Raw genomic sequence first — 17,932 nt, forward strand, 5'->3', positions numbered from 1 at the left:
TTTCATAGTGATTCAATCATGCATATATGTGTTCTAAGGCTGTTAAAAAATTTAATAATGATTCAATCATCCATATTTGTGTTCTAATGCTCTAAAAAACTTTCTAGTGATTCAATCATGCATATTTGTGTTCTAAGGTTGTTAAAACAATTTCATTGTGACTCAATCATTCATATATGTGTTCTAAGGCTGCAAAAAAAATTCATAGTGATATAATCATTTATATATGTGTTCTAAGGCTATCAAAAAAATTTCATAGTAATTCAATGATGCATATAAGTGTTCTAAGGCTTTGAAAAACATGATTCAATCTTGCATATATGTGTTCTAAGCCTGTCAAAAAAAATTCATAGTGATTCTATCATGCAGATATGTGCTCTAAAGTTGTCAAAAAGAAATTATACTGATACAATAATGCAATTTTGTGTTCTAATGCTCTCAAAAAAAAATTTTAGTGATTCAATCATGCATATAGGTGTTCTAAGGCTGTCAAAAAAAATTTATGGTGATTCAATCATGCATATATGTGTTCTATGGATGCAAAAAAAATTCATAGTGATTCAAGCATGCACATATGTGTTCCAAGGCTGTCAAAAAAATTCATAGGGATTCAATCATACATATATGTGTTCTAAGGCCGTCAAAAAAAATTCATAGTGAATAAATCATGCTTATATGTGTTCTAAGGCGGTCAAAAAAATTTCATAGTGATTCAATCATGAATATATGTGTTCTAAAGCTGCCAAAAAGTTTTGCACTGATTCAATCACGCAAATATGTGTTCTAAGGCTATCAAAAAAAATTCAAAGATATTCAATCTTGCGTATATATGTTCTAAGGCTGTCAAAAAAAAAATAGTGATTAAATCATGCATATATGTGTTCTAAGGCTGTCAAAAAAAAATCATAGTGATTCATTCGTGCAGATATGTGTTCTAAGGTGGTTAAATTTTTTTTATGGTGATTCAATCATGCATATATGTGTTCTAAGGCAGTAAAAAAAATTCATACTGATTCAATCATGCATATATGTGTTCCAAGGCTGTCAAAAAAATCTCATAGTGATTCAATCATGCATATTTATATTCTATGGTTGTTAAAAAAAATTCATAGTGATTCAATCATTCATGTATATGTTCTAAGGCTGTCAAAAAAAATTCATGGTGATTCAATCATGTAAATATTTGGTCTAAGGCAGTTCAAAAATTTCTATTAGGATTCAATCATGCATATATGAGTTATAAGGTTGTCAAAAAAGTTCATATTGATTCAATCATGCATATATGTGTTCATAGGTCACAAAAAAAATTCATAGTGATTCCAACATGCACATATGTGTTCCAAGGCAGTCAAAAAATTTTCATAGTGATTCAATCTTGCATATATGTGTGCAATGGATGTCAAAAAAATTTTATAGCGATTAAACCATGCTTATATGTGTTCTAAAGTTGTCAAAAAATTTTATAGCGATTCAATCATGCATATATGTGTTCTAAGGTGGTCAAAGAAATTTTATAGCAATTCATTCAAGCATGTTTGAGTTTTAAGGTTGTCAAAAAAATTTGGTATTGATTCAATCATGCATATATGTGTTCTAAGGCTGTCAAAAAAATCTCATAGTGATTCAATCAAGCATATATGTGTCTTATGGTTGTCAAAAAAATTCATAGTGATTCAATCATTCATATATATGTTCTAAGGGTGTCAAAAAAAATTCATAGTGATTCAATCATGAATATATGTGTTCTCAGGCTATCAAAATATTCCATAGTGATTCAATCAAGCATATATGTGTTCTAAGGCTATCAAAAATATTTCATAGTGATTCAATCATGCATATATGTGTTCAAAGGCTGTAAAAAAAAATTCATAGTGATTCAAGCATGCATATATGTGTTCTGAGGTTGTCAAAAAACATCTTAGTGATTCAATCATGCATATATGTGTTCTAAAGCTGTAAAAAAAAATCATAGTGATTTAATAATGCATGTATGTATTCTAAGGCTGTCAAAAAAATTTTAGAGTGATTCAATCACGCAAATATGTGTTCTAAGGTTATAAAAAAAATTTATAGTGATTTAATCATGCATATAATTGTTCTAATGCTCTCAAAAAAAATTTATAGTGATTCAATCATGCATATATGTGTTCTAGGGATGTCAAAAAAAAATCATTGTGATTCAACCATGTATATGTGTGTTGTAATGCTCTAAAAAAAAAATTCTAGTGATTTAATAACGCATTTATGTGATTTAAGGCTGTCAAAACAATTTCATTGTGATTCAATCAAGCATATATGTGTTCTAAGGCTGTAAAAAAAAATTATAGTGACTCAATCATGCATATATGTGCTCAAAGGCTGTCAAAAAAAAATTATAGAGATTCAATCATGCTTATATGTGTTCTAATGCTCTAAAAAAAAATCTAGTGACTCAATCACTCATATTTGTGTTCTAAGGCTGTTAAAACAATTTCATAGTGATTTAATCATGCATATATTTGTTCTAAGGCTATCAAAAAAAATTCAAAGTGATTCAATAATGCATATATGTGTTATAAGGCTGTGAAAAACGTGATTCAATCATGCATATATGTGTTCTAATCCTGTCAAAAAAAATTCATAGTGATTCTATCATACAGATATGTGTTCTAAAGTTGTCAAAAAGAAATTATATTGATTCAGTCATGCATATGTGTTCTAATGCTCTCAAAAAAATTTAGTAGTGATTAAATTATGCATATAGGTGTTCTAAGGCTGTTAAAAAAATTCATAGTGATTAAATCATGCTTATTTGTGTTATAAGGCTATTAAAAAAAATTCATAGTGATTCAATCAAGCATATATATGTTCTAAGGCTATCAAAATTTTTTTGTAATGATTGAATCACGCATATATGGGTTCTAAGCCTATAAAAAAAAATTGTTTTGATTCTCTAATGCATATATGTGTTCTAAGGTTGTCAAAAAAATCTCATAGTGATTTAATCATGAATGTATCTGTTCTACGGTTGTCAAAAAAATTTCATATTGATTCAATCATGCATATATGTGTTCTAACGCAGTCAAAAAAAATTCTTAGTGATTCAATCATTCATATATGTGTTCTAAGGTTGTAAAAAAAAATTAATAGTGATTCAATCATGCATATATGTGTTGTAAGGCTGTCAAAAAAATTATATAGTGATTCAATCTTGCATATATGTGTTCTACGGCTGTCAAAAAAATTTCTTAGTGATTCAATCATTCATTTATGTTTTCTAAGGATATAAAAAAAATCATAGTGATTCAATCATGAATATATGTGTAGTAAGGCTGTCAAAAAAAAATCATAGTGATTAAATCATGCTTATCTGTTCTAAGGCGGTAAAAAAATTTTCATAGTGATTCAATCAGGCATATATGAGTTCTAAGGGTGTCAAAAAAAATTTTCATAGTGATTCAATCATTCATATATGTGTTCTAATGCTGTCAAAAAAGTTTTGTAGTGACTCAATCATGAATATATGTGTTCTAATCCTGTAAAAAAAATGTAGAGTATCAATCATGCATATAGGAGTACTAAGGTTGCAAACAAAAATCATAGTGATTCAATCAAGCATATATGTGTTCTAAGAATGTCAAAAAAACTATATTGTGATTCAATCAAGCATATATATGTTATAACGTTGTTAACAAAATTTCATGGTGATTCAATCATGCATATATGTGTTCTAAGGCGGTCAAAAAAATTTCATAGTGATTCAATCAGTCATATATGAGTTCTAAGGGTGTCAAAAAAAATTTCCAATGATTCGATCATGCATATATATGTTCTAAGGCTATCAAAAATATTTCATAGTGATTCGATCATGCGTATATGTGTTCTAAGGTTGTCACAAAAATTTATAGTGATTCAATCATGCATATATGTGTTCTAATGCTCTAAAAAAAAAGTTATAATGATTCAGTCACGCATATATGTGTTCTAGGGCTGTCAAAAAGTTTTCACAGTGATTCAAGCATGCATATATGTGTTTTAGGGCTGTAATAAAAAATTCATAGTGATTCAATATTGCATGTATGTGTTCTAAGGCTGTCAAAATGTTTTTATGGTAATTCAATCATGCATATTTATGTTCTATGGCTGCAAAAAAAATTCATAGTGATTCAAGCATGCACATATGTGTTCCAAGGCTGTCAAAAAAATTCATAGGGATTCAATCATACATATATGCGTTCTAAGGCCGTCAAAAAAAATTCAATGTCATTAAATCATGCTTATATGTGTTCTAAGGCTATCAAAAAAATTTCATAGTGATTCAATCATGAATATATGTGATCTAAGGCTGCCAAAAAGTTTTGCAGTGATTCAATCACGCATATATGTGTTCTAAGGCTATCAAAAAAATTTCAAAGTGATTGAATCATGCGTATATATGTTCTAAGGCTGTCAAAAAAATTTCATAGTGATTAAATAATGCATATATATGTTCTAAGGCTTTCAAAAAAGTTTCATAGTTATTCAATTGTGCAGATATGTGTTCTAAGGCTGTAAAAAAAATTTTATGGTCATTCAATCATGCATATATGTGTTCTAAGGCAGTAAAAATTTTTTTATAGTGATTCAATCATGCATATAATTGTTCTAAGGCTATCAAAAAAAACTCATAGTGATTCAATCATGCATATTTGTATTTTGTGGTTGTTAAAAAATTTCATAGTGATTCAATCATTCATATATATGTTCTAAGGCTGTAAAAAAAAATTCATAGTGATTCAATCATGTAAATATTTGGTCTAAGGCAGTCAAACAAATTTTATTGTGATACAATCATGCATATATGAGTTATAAGGCTGTCAAAAAATTTTCATAATGTTTCAATCATGCATATATGTGTTCTTAGGCTGCAAAAAAATTTCATTGTGATTCCAACATGCATATATGTGTTTAATGGATGTCAAAAAAATTTTATAGTGATTAAATCATGCTTATATGTGTTATAAGGTTGTCAAAAAAAAATCATAGTGATTCAATCATGCATATATATGTTCTAAGGTGGTCAAAAAACTTTTATAGTAATTCAATCAAGCATATTTGTGTTTTAAGGTTGTCAAAAAATTTTGTATTGATTCAATCGTGCATATATGTGTTCTAATGCTGTCAAAAAAATCTCATAGTGATTCAATCATGCATATATGTATCTTATGGTTTTCAAAAAAAATTCATAGTGATTCAATCATTCATATATGTGTTCAAAGGGTGTCAAACAAATTTCATAGTGATTCAATCATGAATATATGTGTTCTCAGGCTATCAAAAAATTCCATAGTGATTCAATCAAGTATTTGTGTTCTAAGGCTATCAAAAATATTTCATAGTGATTCAATCATGCATATATGTGTTCAAAGGCTGTCAAAAAAATTTCATATTGATTCAAGCATGCATATATGTGTTCTTAGGCTGTCAAAAAACATCGTAGTGATTCAATCATGCATATATGTGTTCTCACGCTGTCAAAAAAATTTCATAATAATTCAATAATGCATATATGTATTCTAAGGCTGTCAAAAAAAATTTATAGTGATTCAATCATGCAGATATGTGTTCTAAGGTTATAAAAAAAATTATAGTGATTCAATCATGCATATAAGTGTTCTGATGCTCTCAAAAAAATTTATAGTGATTCAATCATGGATATATGTGTTCTAGGGCTGTAAAAAAAAATCATTGTGATTCAACCATGTATATGTATGTTCTAATGCTCTAAAAAAAAATTTCTAGTGATTCATTCACACATATATGTGTGTTAAGGCTGTCAAAACAATTTCATTGTGATTCAATCAAGCATATATTTGTTCTAAGGCTTCAAAAAAAATTTATAGTGACTCAATCATGCATATATATGTGTTCTAAGGCTGTCAAAAAAAATTCCTAGAGAATCAATCATGCATATATGTGTTCTAATGCTCTCAAAAAAAAATTCTAGTGATTCAATCACTCATATGTGTGTTCTAAGGCTGTCAAAATAATTTCATTGTGATTCAATCGTTTATATGTGTTCTAATCCTCCCAAAAAAAATTTCAAGCGATTCGATCACGCATATTTGTGTTCTAAGGATGTTAAAACAATTTCATAGTGATTCAATCATTCATATATGTGTTCTAAGGCTGCAAAAAATTTTCATAGTGATTTAATCATGCATATAAGTGTTCTAAGGCTATCAAAAAAATTGCATAGAGATTCAATGATGCATATATTTGTTCTAAGGCTGTGAAAAACATGATTCAATCATGCATATATGTGTTCTAAGCTTGTCAAAAAAATTTCATAGTGATTCTGTCATGCAGATATGTGTTCTAAAGTTGTCAAAAAGAATCTATATTGATTCAATCATACATATATGTGTTCTAATGCTCTCAAAAAAATTTGTAGTGGTTCAATCATGCATATAGGTGTTCTAAGGCTCTCAAAAAAAATTCATAGTGATTAAACCATGCTTATTTGTGTTCTAAGGCTATTAAAAAAATTTCATAGTGATTCAATCATGCATATATATGTTCTAAGGCTGTCAAAAAAAAATTTTAGTGATTGAATCTCGCATATATGGGTTCTAAGGCTGTCAAAAAAATATGTTTTGACTTTGTGATGCATATAAGTGTTCTAAGGTTGCCAAAAAAATCTCATAGTGATTCAATCATGCATGTATATCCATGTATCTGTTCTACGATTCTCAAAAAAAAATTCATAGAGATTCAATCCTGCATATATGTGTTCTAACGCTGTCAAAAAAATTTCTTAGTGACTCAATCATTCATATATATGTTCTAAGGCTGTCAATAAAAATTATAGTGATTCAAGCATGCATATATGTGTTCTAAGGCTGTAAAAAGATTTCATAGAGTCAATCTTGCAAATATGGGTTCTAAGGATTCATAGTGATTCAATCATGCACATATGTGTACTAAGGCTATAAAAAAAAATTCATAGTGATTAAATCATGCTTATGTGTTTTAAGGCGGTCAAAAAAAAATTCATAGTGATTCAATCAGGCATATATGAGTTCTAAGGGTGTCAAAAAAAAATTACAGTGATTTGATCATGCATATATGTTTTCTAAGGCTATCAAAAATATTTCATAGTGATTCAATCATGCGTATATGTGATCTAAGGTTGTCACAAAAAATTTATAGTGATTCAATCATGCATATATGTGTTCTAATGCTCTAAAAAAAATTATAATGATTCAGTCACGCATATATGTGTTCTAAGGCTGTCAAAAAAAAATCACAGTGATTCAGTCATGCATATATGTGTTTTAAGTCTATCAAAAATATTTCATAGTGATTCAATAATGCATATATGTGTTCTAATGCTCTAAAAAAAATTGTAGTGATTTAATCATGCATATATGTGTTCTAAGGGTGTCAAAAAAATTCATAGTGATTCAATCATGCATATATGTTCTAAGCTAGTCAAAAAAGTTCATAGTGATACAATCAACCATTTATGTGTTCTAAGGCTGTCAAATTTTTTTAATAGTGATTCAATCATGCATATATGTATTCTAAGGTTGTCAAAAAAAATTCAAAGTGATTCAATCACTCATATATGTGTTCTAAGACTGTCAAAAAAATGTTATAGTGATTCAATCATACATATTTAGGTTTTAAGGCTGTCAAAAAAACTTCATAGTGATTCAATCATGCATATATGTGTTATATGGCAGTCAAAAAAATTTCATAGTGATTCAATCACTCATATATGTGTTCTAAGCGTATAAAAAAAAATGTAATAGTGATTCAATCATGCATATATGTGTTCTAAGGCTGTCAAAAAAAAATTCACAGTGATTCAATCGTGCATATACGTGTTATAAGGTTGTCAAAAAAATTTCAAAGTGATTCAATCAAGCATAAATGAGTTCTAAGGTTGTGCAAAAAAAATCGTAGTGATACAATCATGCATATATGTGTTCTAAGGATGTCTAAAAAATTTCATAGTAATTCAATCATGCGTATATGTGGTCTAAGGCTGTCAAAAAAAATTAGTGATTCAATCATGCATATATGTGTTCTAAGGCTGTCAAAAAAAAATTATAGTGATTCAATCATTCATATATGTGTTCTAAGGCCCTTAAAGAAATTCACTGTGATTCAATCATGCATATATGTGTGCTAAGGCTGTCAAAAAATTTAATACTGATTCAATCTTGCATATATGTGTTCTAAAGCGATCAAAAATATTTTTTGGTCCAATCATGCATATATATGTTCTAATGCTCTAAAAAAAAATTTGTATTGATTCAATCATGCATATATGTCTTCTAAGACTGTCAAAAAAAATTCAAAGTGATTCAATCATGCATATATGTGTACTAAGACTGCAAAAAAAAAATCACAGTGATTTAATCATGCATATATGTGTGCTATGGCTATCAAAAAATTTCATGGGGATTCAATCATCCATATATGTGTTCTCAGACTGTCAAAAAAATGTTATTATGATTTAATCATGCATATATGTGTTCTAAGGCTCTCAAAAAAAATTCATAGTGATTCAATAATGCATATATGTGTTACATGGTTGTCAAAACAAATTCATAGTGATTCAATAATGCATATATGTGTTATATGGCTACCAAAACAAATTCATAGTGATTCAATCACTCATATATGTGTTCTAAGGCTGTCAAAAAAATTTGTATTGTGATTCAATCGTGCATATATGTGTTATAAGGTTGTCAAAAAAATTTCAAAGTGATTCAATCATGTAAAGATGAGTTCTAAGGCTGTCAAAAAAATTTCATAGTGATACAATCATGAATATATGTGTTCTAAGGCTGTCTAAAAAATTTCAAAGTGATTCAATCATGCATATATATGTTCTAAAGTTGTCAAAAAAGATTCATAGTGACTCAATCAAACATCTATGTGTTCTAACAATATAAAAAAAAAATCATAGTGTATCAATAATTCGTATATGTGTTATAAGAACGCCAAAAGAAATCATAGTGATTCAATCTCGCATATATGTGTTCTAAGGTTGCAAAAAAAAATTCATTCTACTTCAATCAATGATATATGTGTTCTAAGTCTGTCAAAAAATTTTCATAGTGCTTCAATCATGCATATATGTGTTCTAAGAATGTCAAAAAAAAATCATTGTGATTCAATCCTGCATATATGTGTTCTAAGGTTGTAAAAAAGATTTCACAGTGCTTCAATCCTGCATATATGTTTTCTAAATCTGTCAAAAAAATTTCATAGTGATTCAATAATGCTTATTTGTGTTCTAAGGCTATCAAAAAAACTGTATAGTGATTCAATTACACATATATGTGTTCTAAGGCTGTCAAAAAAATGTTATAGTGATTCAATAGTGTATATATGTGTTCTAAGGCTGTCAAGAAAAATTCATAGTGATTCAATCATGTATATTTGTGTTATAAGGTTGTCAAAAAAAATTTATAGTGATTCAATTATACATATATATGTTATAAGGCTGTCAAATAAAAATCATAGTGATACAATCATGCATATAGGCGTTCTAAGGCTGTCTAAAAAATGTCATAGTGATTCAATCACGCATATATGTGTTCTAAGGCTGTCCAAAAAATTTCACAGTGACTCAATCATGCATATATGTGTTCTAACATTGTAAAAAAAATTCATAATGATTCAATCTTGCATATGTGTGTTCTATGGCTGTCAAAAAAAAATCATAGTGACTCAATCATGCATATATGTGTTCTAACGTTCTCAAAAAAAATTTTGAGTGACTCAATCAAGCGTATACGTGTTCTAATGTTGTAAAAAACAATCATAGTGATTCAATCATGCATACGTGTTCTAAGGTTTTAAAAATGAAAAAAAAAAAAATTGAGTGATTCAATCATGCAGATATGTGTTTTAAGGTTGTTAAAAAAAATTCATTGTGATTCAATCATGCATATATGTGTTCTAAGGTAGTAAAAAAAATTCATAGTGATTCAATCAAGCATATATGTTTTCTAAGGTTGTCAAAAAAAAATCATAGTGATTCAATTGTGCATATATGTGTTGTAAGGTTGTAAAAAAAAATTATAGTCATTCAATTCAACATATATGTGTTCTAAGGTAGTCAAAAAAAAATTCTAGAGACTCAATCATGCATATATGTGTTCTAAGATTGTAAAAAAAAATTCATAGTGATACAATCATGCATATATGTTGTCTAAGGTTGTCAAAAAATATTCATAGTGATTCAATCTTGAAAATATGTGTTCTAAGGCTGTCAAAAAAATTGCCTAGTGATTTAATCATGCATATATGTGTTCTAAGGCTGTCAAAAAAAATCATAGTCATGCATATATGTGTTCTAAGGCTGTCAAAAAAATTTCATAGTGATTTAATCATGCATATATGTGATCTAAGGCTGCCAAAATTTTTTCAAAGTGATTCAATAATGCATATTTGTGTTCTAAGGCTGTTAAAAAAATTTCATAGTAATTCAATCATGCATATATGTGTTCTAAGTCTATCAAAAAAATTTCATAGTGATTCAATCTTTCAAATATGTGTTCTAAGGTAGTCAAAAAAATTTTTAGTGATTCAATCATGCATATATGTGTTCTAAGGTTGTCAAAAATTTTTCATAGTGATTAAATCATGCATATATGTCTTCTAAGGCTGTCAAAAAAAATATATGTGGTCTAAAAATGTCAAAAAAAATTCATAGTGATTCCATCATGCAAATATGTGATCTAAGGCTGTCAAAAAAATTCATAGTGACTCAATCATGCATATATGTGTTCTAAGGCAATAAAAAAAATTCATAGTGATACAATCATTCATATATGTGTTCTAAGGGAGTGATTTTTTTTTTACAGTGATTCAATCATGCATATACGCGTTCTAAGGCTATAAAAAAATTCATAGTGATTTAATCACTCATATATGTGTTCTAAGTCTCTAAAAAAAAAGTCACAGTGATTCAATCGTACATATATGTGTTTTAAGTGTATCAAAAAAACTTTGTAGTGATTCAATCGTGCATATGTTTGTTATAGGGCTGTCAAAAAATTTCCATAGTGAATCAATTGTGCATTTATATGTTCTAAGATTGTGAAAAAATGTTATACTGATTCAATCATGCATATTTGTGTTCTAAGGCTATCAAAAAAACTTCATAGTAATTCTATAATAGGTATTTATGTTCTAAAACTGTGAAAAAAAATCATAGTGATTGAATCATGCATATATATGTTTTAAAGATGCAAAATAAATTCATAGTGACTCAATCATCCATCTATGTGTTCTAACGTTGTCAAAAAAAATTCATAGCGATTCAATCATGCATATATGTGTTTTAAGGCTGTCAAAAAAACTTCATAGTGATTCAATCCGGCATATATGTGCTCTAAGGCTGTCAAAAAATTTTCATAGTGACTCAATCATGCATATATGAGTTCTAAAATTGTCAAAAAAAAATTTATCGTGATTCAATCATGCGTATATGTGTTCTAACATTGTCAAAAAAAATTCAAAGTGACTTAATCATGCGTATATGTGTTCTAACATTGTCAAAAAACTTTTATAGTGATTCAATCAAGCATATATGTGTTCTAAGAATGTCAAAAAAAATCATAGTGATTCAATTTTGCATATATGTGTTCTAAGGTTGTAAAAATAAATTCATAGTGCTTCAAACATGCATATATGTGTGCTAAGTCTGTCAAAAAAATTCCATAGTGATTCAATCTTGCATATGTGTGTTCTGAGGTTGTCAAAAAAAAATTCATAGTAATTCAATCATGCATACGTGTGTTTTAAGTCTGTCAAGAAAATTTATAGTAATTCAATTGTGCATACATGTGTACTAAGGTAGTCAAAAAACATTTTAGTGATTCAATCATGCATATAAGTGTTCTAATGTTTAAAAAAAAAATCATAGTGATACAATCATGCATATATGTTGTCTATGCTTATCAAAAAAAATTTATAGTGATTCAATCATGCATATAAGTGTTCCAAGGCTGTCAAAAAAATTGCATAGTGATTCAATCATGCATATATGTGTTCTAAGACTGTCAAAAAAAAATTATAGCAATTCAGTCATGCTTATATGTTTTCTAAGGCTGTAAAAAAAAAATTATAGTGATTTAATCATGCATATATGTGATCTAAGGATGATAAAAAAAATTCATATTGATTCAATCATGCATATATGTGATCTAAGGCTGTCAAAAAAACTTCAAAGTGATTCAATAATGCATATTCGTCTTCTAAGGCTGTCAAAAAAGTTTCATAGTGACTCAATCATGCACATATGTGTTGTAAGGATGTCAAAAAATTCTCATAGTGATTTTATCTTGAATATATGTGTTCTAAGGCTATCAAAAAAATTTCAAGTGATTCAGTCATACATATATGCGTTCTAACACTGTAAAGAGAAATTCATAGTGATTTAATCATGATCGTGTTCTATTGCTGTAAAAAAAAAATCATAGTGATTCAATCATGCATATATGTGACCTATGAATGTCAAAAGAATTTCATTATGATTCAATCATGCATATATGTGATCTAAGGCTATCAAAAAAATTCATAGTTATTCAATCATACATATATGTGTTCTAAGGCAGTCAAAGAAAATTCATAGTTATTCAATCACGCATATATGTGTTCTAAGGCTGTGAAAAAGATTTCATAGAGATTCAATCAGTCATATATGTGTTCTAAGGTCGTCAAGAAAATGTTATAGTGATTTGATCGTGTATATATGTGTTCTAAGGCTGTCAAAAAAACTTTGCAGTGATTCAATTGTGTATATATGTTTTATATGGCTGTCAAAAAATTTTCATAGTGATTTAATCACTCATATATGTGATCTAAGGCTGTTAAAAAAATGTTATTTTGATTCAATCGTGCATATATGTCTTCTAAGGCACTCAAAAAAAATCCATAGTGATTCAATCGTGCATATACGTGTTCTAAGGGTGTAAAAAAAAATTCATAGTGACTCAATCATGCATATATGTATTCTAACATTGTAAAAAAAAATCATAGTGATTCAATCTTGCATATATGTTTTATAGTGTTGTAAAAAAAAATGACAGTGGCTCAATCTTGCATATATGTTTTATAACATTGTCAAAAAAAATTCAGAGCAGCTCAATCATGCGTATATGTGTTCTAACGATGTCAAAACAATTTTATAGTGATTCAATAATTCATATGTGTGTTCTAAGAATGTCAAAAAACAATTTATAGTGATTCAATGTTGCATATATGTCTTCTAAGGTTGTAAAAAAAAATTCATAGTCCTACAATCATGCATATATGAGTTCTAAGACTCTCACAAAAATTTCATGGTCATTCAATCATGCATATATGTGTTCTAAGGCTGTCAAAAAAAAATCATAGTGATTCAATCACTCATATCTGTGTTCTAAATCTGTCAAAAAAATTTTATAGTGATTCCATCGTGCATATATGTGTTCTAAGGCTGTCAAAAAAACTTCATACTTATTCAATCGAGCATATATGAATTATATGGTTGTCAAAAACATTTTATAGAGATTCTATCACTCATATATGTGCTCTAAGGCCGTCAAAAAAAATCATAGTGACTCAATCATGCGTATATGTGTTCTAACATTGTCCAAAAAAATTCATAGTGATTCAGTAATTCATATATGTGTTCTAAGAATGTAAAAAAAAATTCATAGTGATTTAGTCTTGCAAATATGTTTTCTAAGGTTGTAAAAAAAAATTCAGTGCCTCAATCAAGCATATATGTGTTCTAAGTCTGTCAAAAAAATTTCATAGTGACTTAATCTTGCATATATGTGTTCTAAGAATGTCAAAGTAAATTCATAGTGATTTCATCTTGCATATATGTGTTCTAAGGTTGTAAAAAAAATTCCATAGTGCTTCAATCATGCATATATGTGTTCTAAGTCTGTAAAAAAAAATTCATAGTGATTCAATCATGAATATATGTGTTCTAAGGTTGTCAAAAAAAATTCATAGTGATTCAATCACTCATATATGTTTGCTAAGGCTGGTAAAACTTGTTATAGTGATTCAATCGTGCATATATGTGTTCTAAGGCTTTCAAAAAAACTCCATAGTGATTCAATCATGCAAATATATGTATAAGGCTGTCAAAAAAATTTCATAGTGATTCAATCACTCATATAAGTGTTCTAAGGTTGTCAAAAAAATGTTTTAGTATTTTAATCATGTTTATATGTGTTCTATGGCTATCAAAAAAAAATCATAGTGATTCCATCATGCATATATGTGTTCTAATGCTGTCAAACAAAATTCATAGTGACTCAATCATTCATATATGTGTTCTAACATTGTAAAAAAAAACCATAGTGATTCAACCATGCATACATGTGTTCTAAGGCTTTAAAAAACTTTTCATAGTGACTCAATCATGCGTACATGTGTTCTAACGTTGTCAAAAAAAAATTCAGAGTGACTGAATCATGCGTATATATGTTCCAACACTATAAAAAAAAATTCATAGTGATTCAATCATGCATATATCTGTTCTAAGAATGACAAAAAAAAAATCATAGTGATTCTGTCTTGCATATATGTGTTCAAAAGTTATAAAAAAAATTCCATTGTGTTTCGATCATGCATATATATGTTCTAAGTCTGTAAAAAAAAATTCATAGAGATTCAATCATGCATATTTCTGTTCTAAGAATGTCAAAAAAAATTTGTAGCCACTTAATCTTGCATATATGTGTTGCAAGGTTGTAAAAAAAAAATCATAGTGCTTCAATCATGCATATATGTGTTCTAAGTTTATCAAAAAAATTTCATAGTGCTTCAATAACTCATATATGTGTTGTAAGGCTGTCAAAAAAATGTTATAGTGATTCAATCATGCATATATGCATTCTAAGGCTCTCAGAAAAACTTTATCGTTATTCAATAGTGCATATATGTGTTATACAACTGTCAAAAAAATTTCATAGTTATTCAATGAGTCATATATTTGTTCTAAGGATGTCAAGAAAATGTTATAGTGATTTAATTGTGCATATATGTGTTCTAAGGCTGTAGAAAAAAATTCATTGCGATTTAATCATGCATATATGAGTTATAAGGTTGTAAAAAAAAATTCATAGTCATTCAATTTTGCATATATGTGTTCTAAGGCTGTAAAAAAAAATTCATAGGCATACAGTCATGCATATATGTGTTCTAAGGCTATCCAAAAAATTTCATAGTTATTCAGTCATGCATATATGTGTTCTAAGGCAGTAAAAAAAAATTCAATAGTGACTCAATCTTGCATATTTGTGCTCTAACGTTGTAAAAAAACTTCATAGTGATTCAATCAAGGATATATATGTTCTAAGGTTGTCAAAAAAAATTTATTGTGACTCAATAATGCGTATATGTGTCCTAACATTGTCAAAAAAAAATTATAGTGATTCAATCGTGCATATATGTGTTATAAGGTTGTAAAAAAAATTCTTAGTGATTCAATTATGAATATATGTGTTATAGGATTGTCAAAAAATTTCATAGTGATTCAATCATCCATATGTGTGTTCAAAGCCTGTCAATAAAATTTTATGGTGATTCAATCATGTGTATATGTGTTCTATGGCTGCCAAAAAAATTTCATAGTGACTCAATGATGTATATACGTGTGCTAACATTGTAAAAAAAAAATCATAGTGATTCAATCATGCATATATGTGTTCTAAGGCTGTCGAAAAAATTTCACAGTGACTCAATCATGCGTATATATGTGTTCTAATGTTGTCAAAATTATTTCATGGTGATTCAATCATGCATATATGTGTTCTAAGGTCGTAAAAAAAAATCATAGTGCTTCAATCATGCATATGTGTTCTAAGTCTGTCAAAAAAAATTCATAGTGAGTCAATTATGCATATATATGTTCTAAGGTTGTAAAAAAAAATTCATAGTGATTCAATCGTAAATATATTTGTTCTAAGGCTGTCAAAAAAATTCATAGTGATTCAATCATGCTGATATGTGTTCTAAGTAACTCAAAAAAAATTTATGGGGATTCAATCATACATGTATGTGTTATAATGAGGTCAAACAAAATTTGTAGTCAATCAATCATGCATATATGCTTAAGCTTGTAAAAAAAAAATCATATTGATTCAATCGTGCATATACGTATTCTAAGGTTGCCAAAAAAAATTTGTAGTTATTCAATCGTTCATATATGTGTTCTAAGGTAGTAAAAAAAAATCTAGTGATTCAATCATGCATATATGTGTTCTAATGTTGTCATAGAAAATTCATAGTGATACAATCGAGAATATATGTTGTCTAAGATTGTCAAAAAAATTTCAAAGTCATTCAATCTAGCATATATGTGTTCTTAGACTGTCGAAAAAAATTTATAGGAATTCAATCTAGCATATATGTGTTCTAAGGTTGTCAAAAAATTTTTATAGTGATTCAATCATGCATATATGCATTCTAAGGCTGTTAAAAAAAATTCATAGTGAGTCAATCATGCATATATGTGTTCCAAGGGTTTCAAAAAAATTTTATAGTGATTCAATCATGCATATATGTAATCTAAGGATGTCAAAAAATTTTCATAGTGATTCAATCATGCATATATGTGATCTAAGGCTGTAAAAAAAAATCGTAGTGATTTAATCATGCATATATGTGTTCTAAGGCTGTAAAAAAATTTAATAAAGATACAATCATGCATATATGTGGTCTAAGTCTGTCAAATTTTTTTTATAGTGATTCAATCATGCATGTATGTATTCTAAGGCTGTCAAAAAAAATTCATAGTGATTCAATCACTCAAATTTATTTTTTAAGGCTGTCAAAAAATTTTCATAGTGATTCAATCGCGCATATATGTGTTATAAATTTATCAAAAAAGTTTCATAGTGATTCAATCATGCGTATATGTGTTCCAAGCCCGTCAAAAAAAAATTATAGTGACACAATCATGCAAATATGTGTTCTAAGGTTGTCAAAAAAAAATTCATAGTGACACAATCATGCGTATAAGTGTTCTAAGAATTTCAAAAAAAAATTCACAGTGATTCAATCTTGCATATATGTGTTCTAAGGTTGTCAAAAAAAATTCTATAGTGATTCAGTAGTTCATATATGTGTTCTAAGGCTGTCAAAAAAACTTCATAGTGATTCAATCGTGCATATATGTATTATAAGGCTCTCAAAAAAAGTTTCAAGTGATTGAATCATACATATATATGTTCTAAGGTTGACAGAAAAATGTTATAGTGATTCAATCGTGCATATATGTGTTCAAAGCCTGTAAAAAAAAAATCATAGTGATTCAATCGTGCATATATGTGTTCTAAGCCTGTAAAAAAAAATCAAAGTGATTCAATTGTATATATATGTGTTCGAAGGCCGTCAAAAAAAATTCATAGTGATTGAATCATACATATATATGTTCTAAGGCTGTCAAAAAACATTTCATAGTGGTTCAATCATGCATATATATGTTCTAAGGCTGTCAAAAAAATTACATAGTGATTCAATCACGCATATACGTGTTCTAAGTTTGTCAAAAAAAAATCATAGTGATACAATCATCCAAATATGTGTTCTAAGGCTGTGAATAAAATTTCATAGTGATTCAATCATGCATATATGTGTTCTAAGGATGTTAATAAAATTTCATAGTGATTCAATCATGCATATATGTGATCTAAGGATGTCAAAAAAAAATCATAGTGATTCAATCATGCATATATATGATATAAGGCTGTCAAAAAAAATTTTAAGTGATTCAATAATGCATATTTGTGTTCTAGGGCTGACAAAAAATTTTGATAGTGATTCAATCATGCATATATGTGTGCTAAGAATGTTAAAAAAAAATCATAGTGATTCAAACTTGCATATATTTATTCTAAGGTAGTCAAAAAAAATCAAGTGATTCAATCTTGCATATATGTGT

Source organism: Nuphar pumila, chromosome 3, assembly GCF_984573655.1.
Source record: "Nuphar pumila chromosome 3, dmNupPumi1.hap1.1, whole genome shotgun sequence".
Classification (NCBI taxonomy): Eukaryota; Viridiplantae; Streptophyta; class Magnoliopsida; order Nymphaeales; family Nymphaeaceae; genus Nuphar; species Nuphar pumila.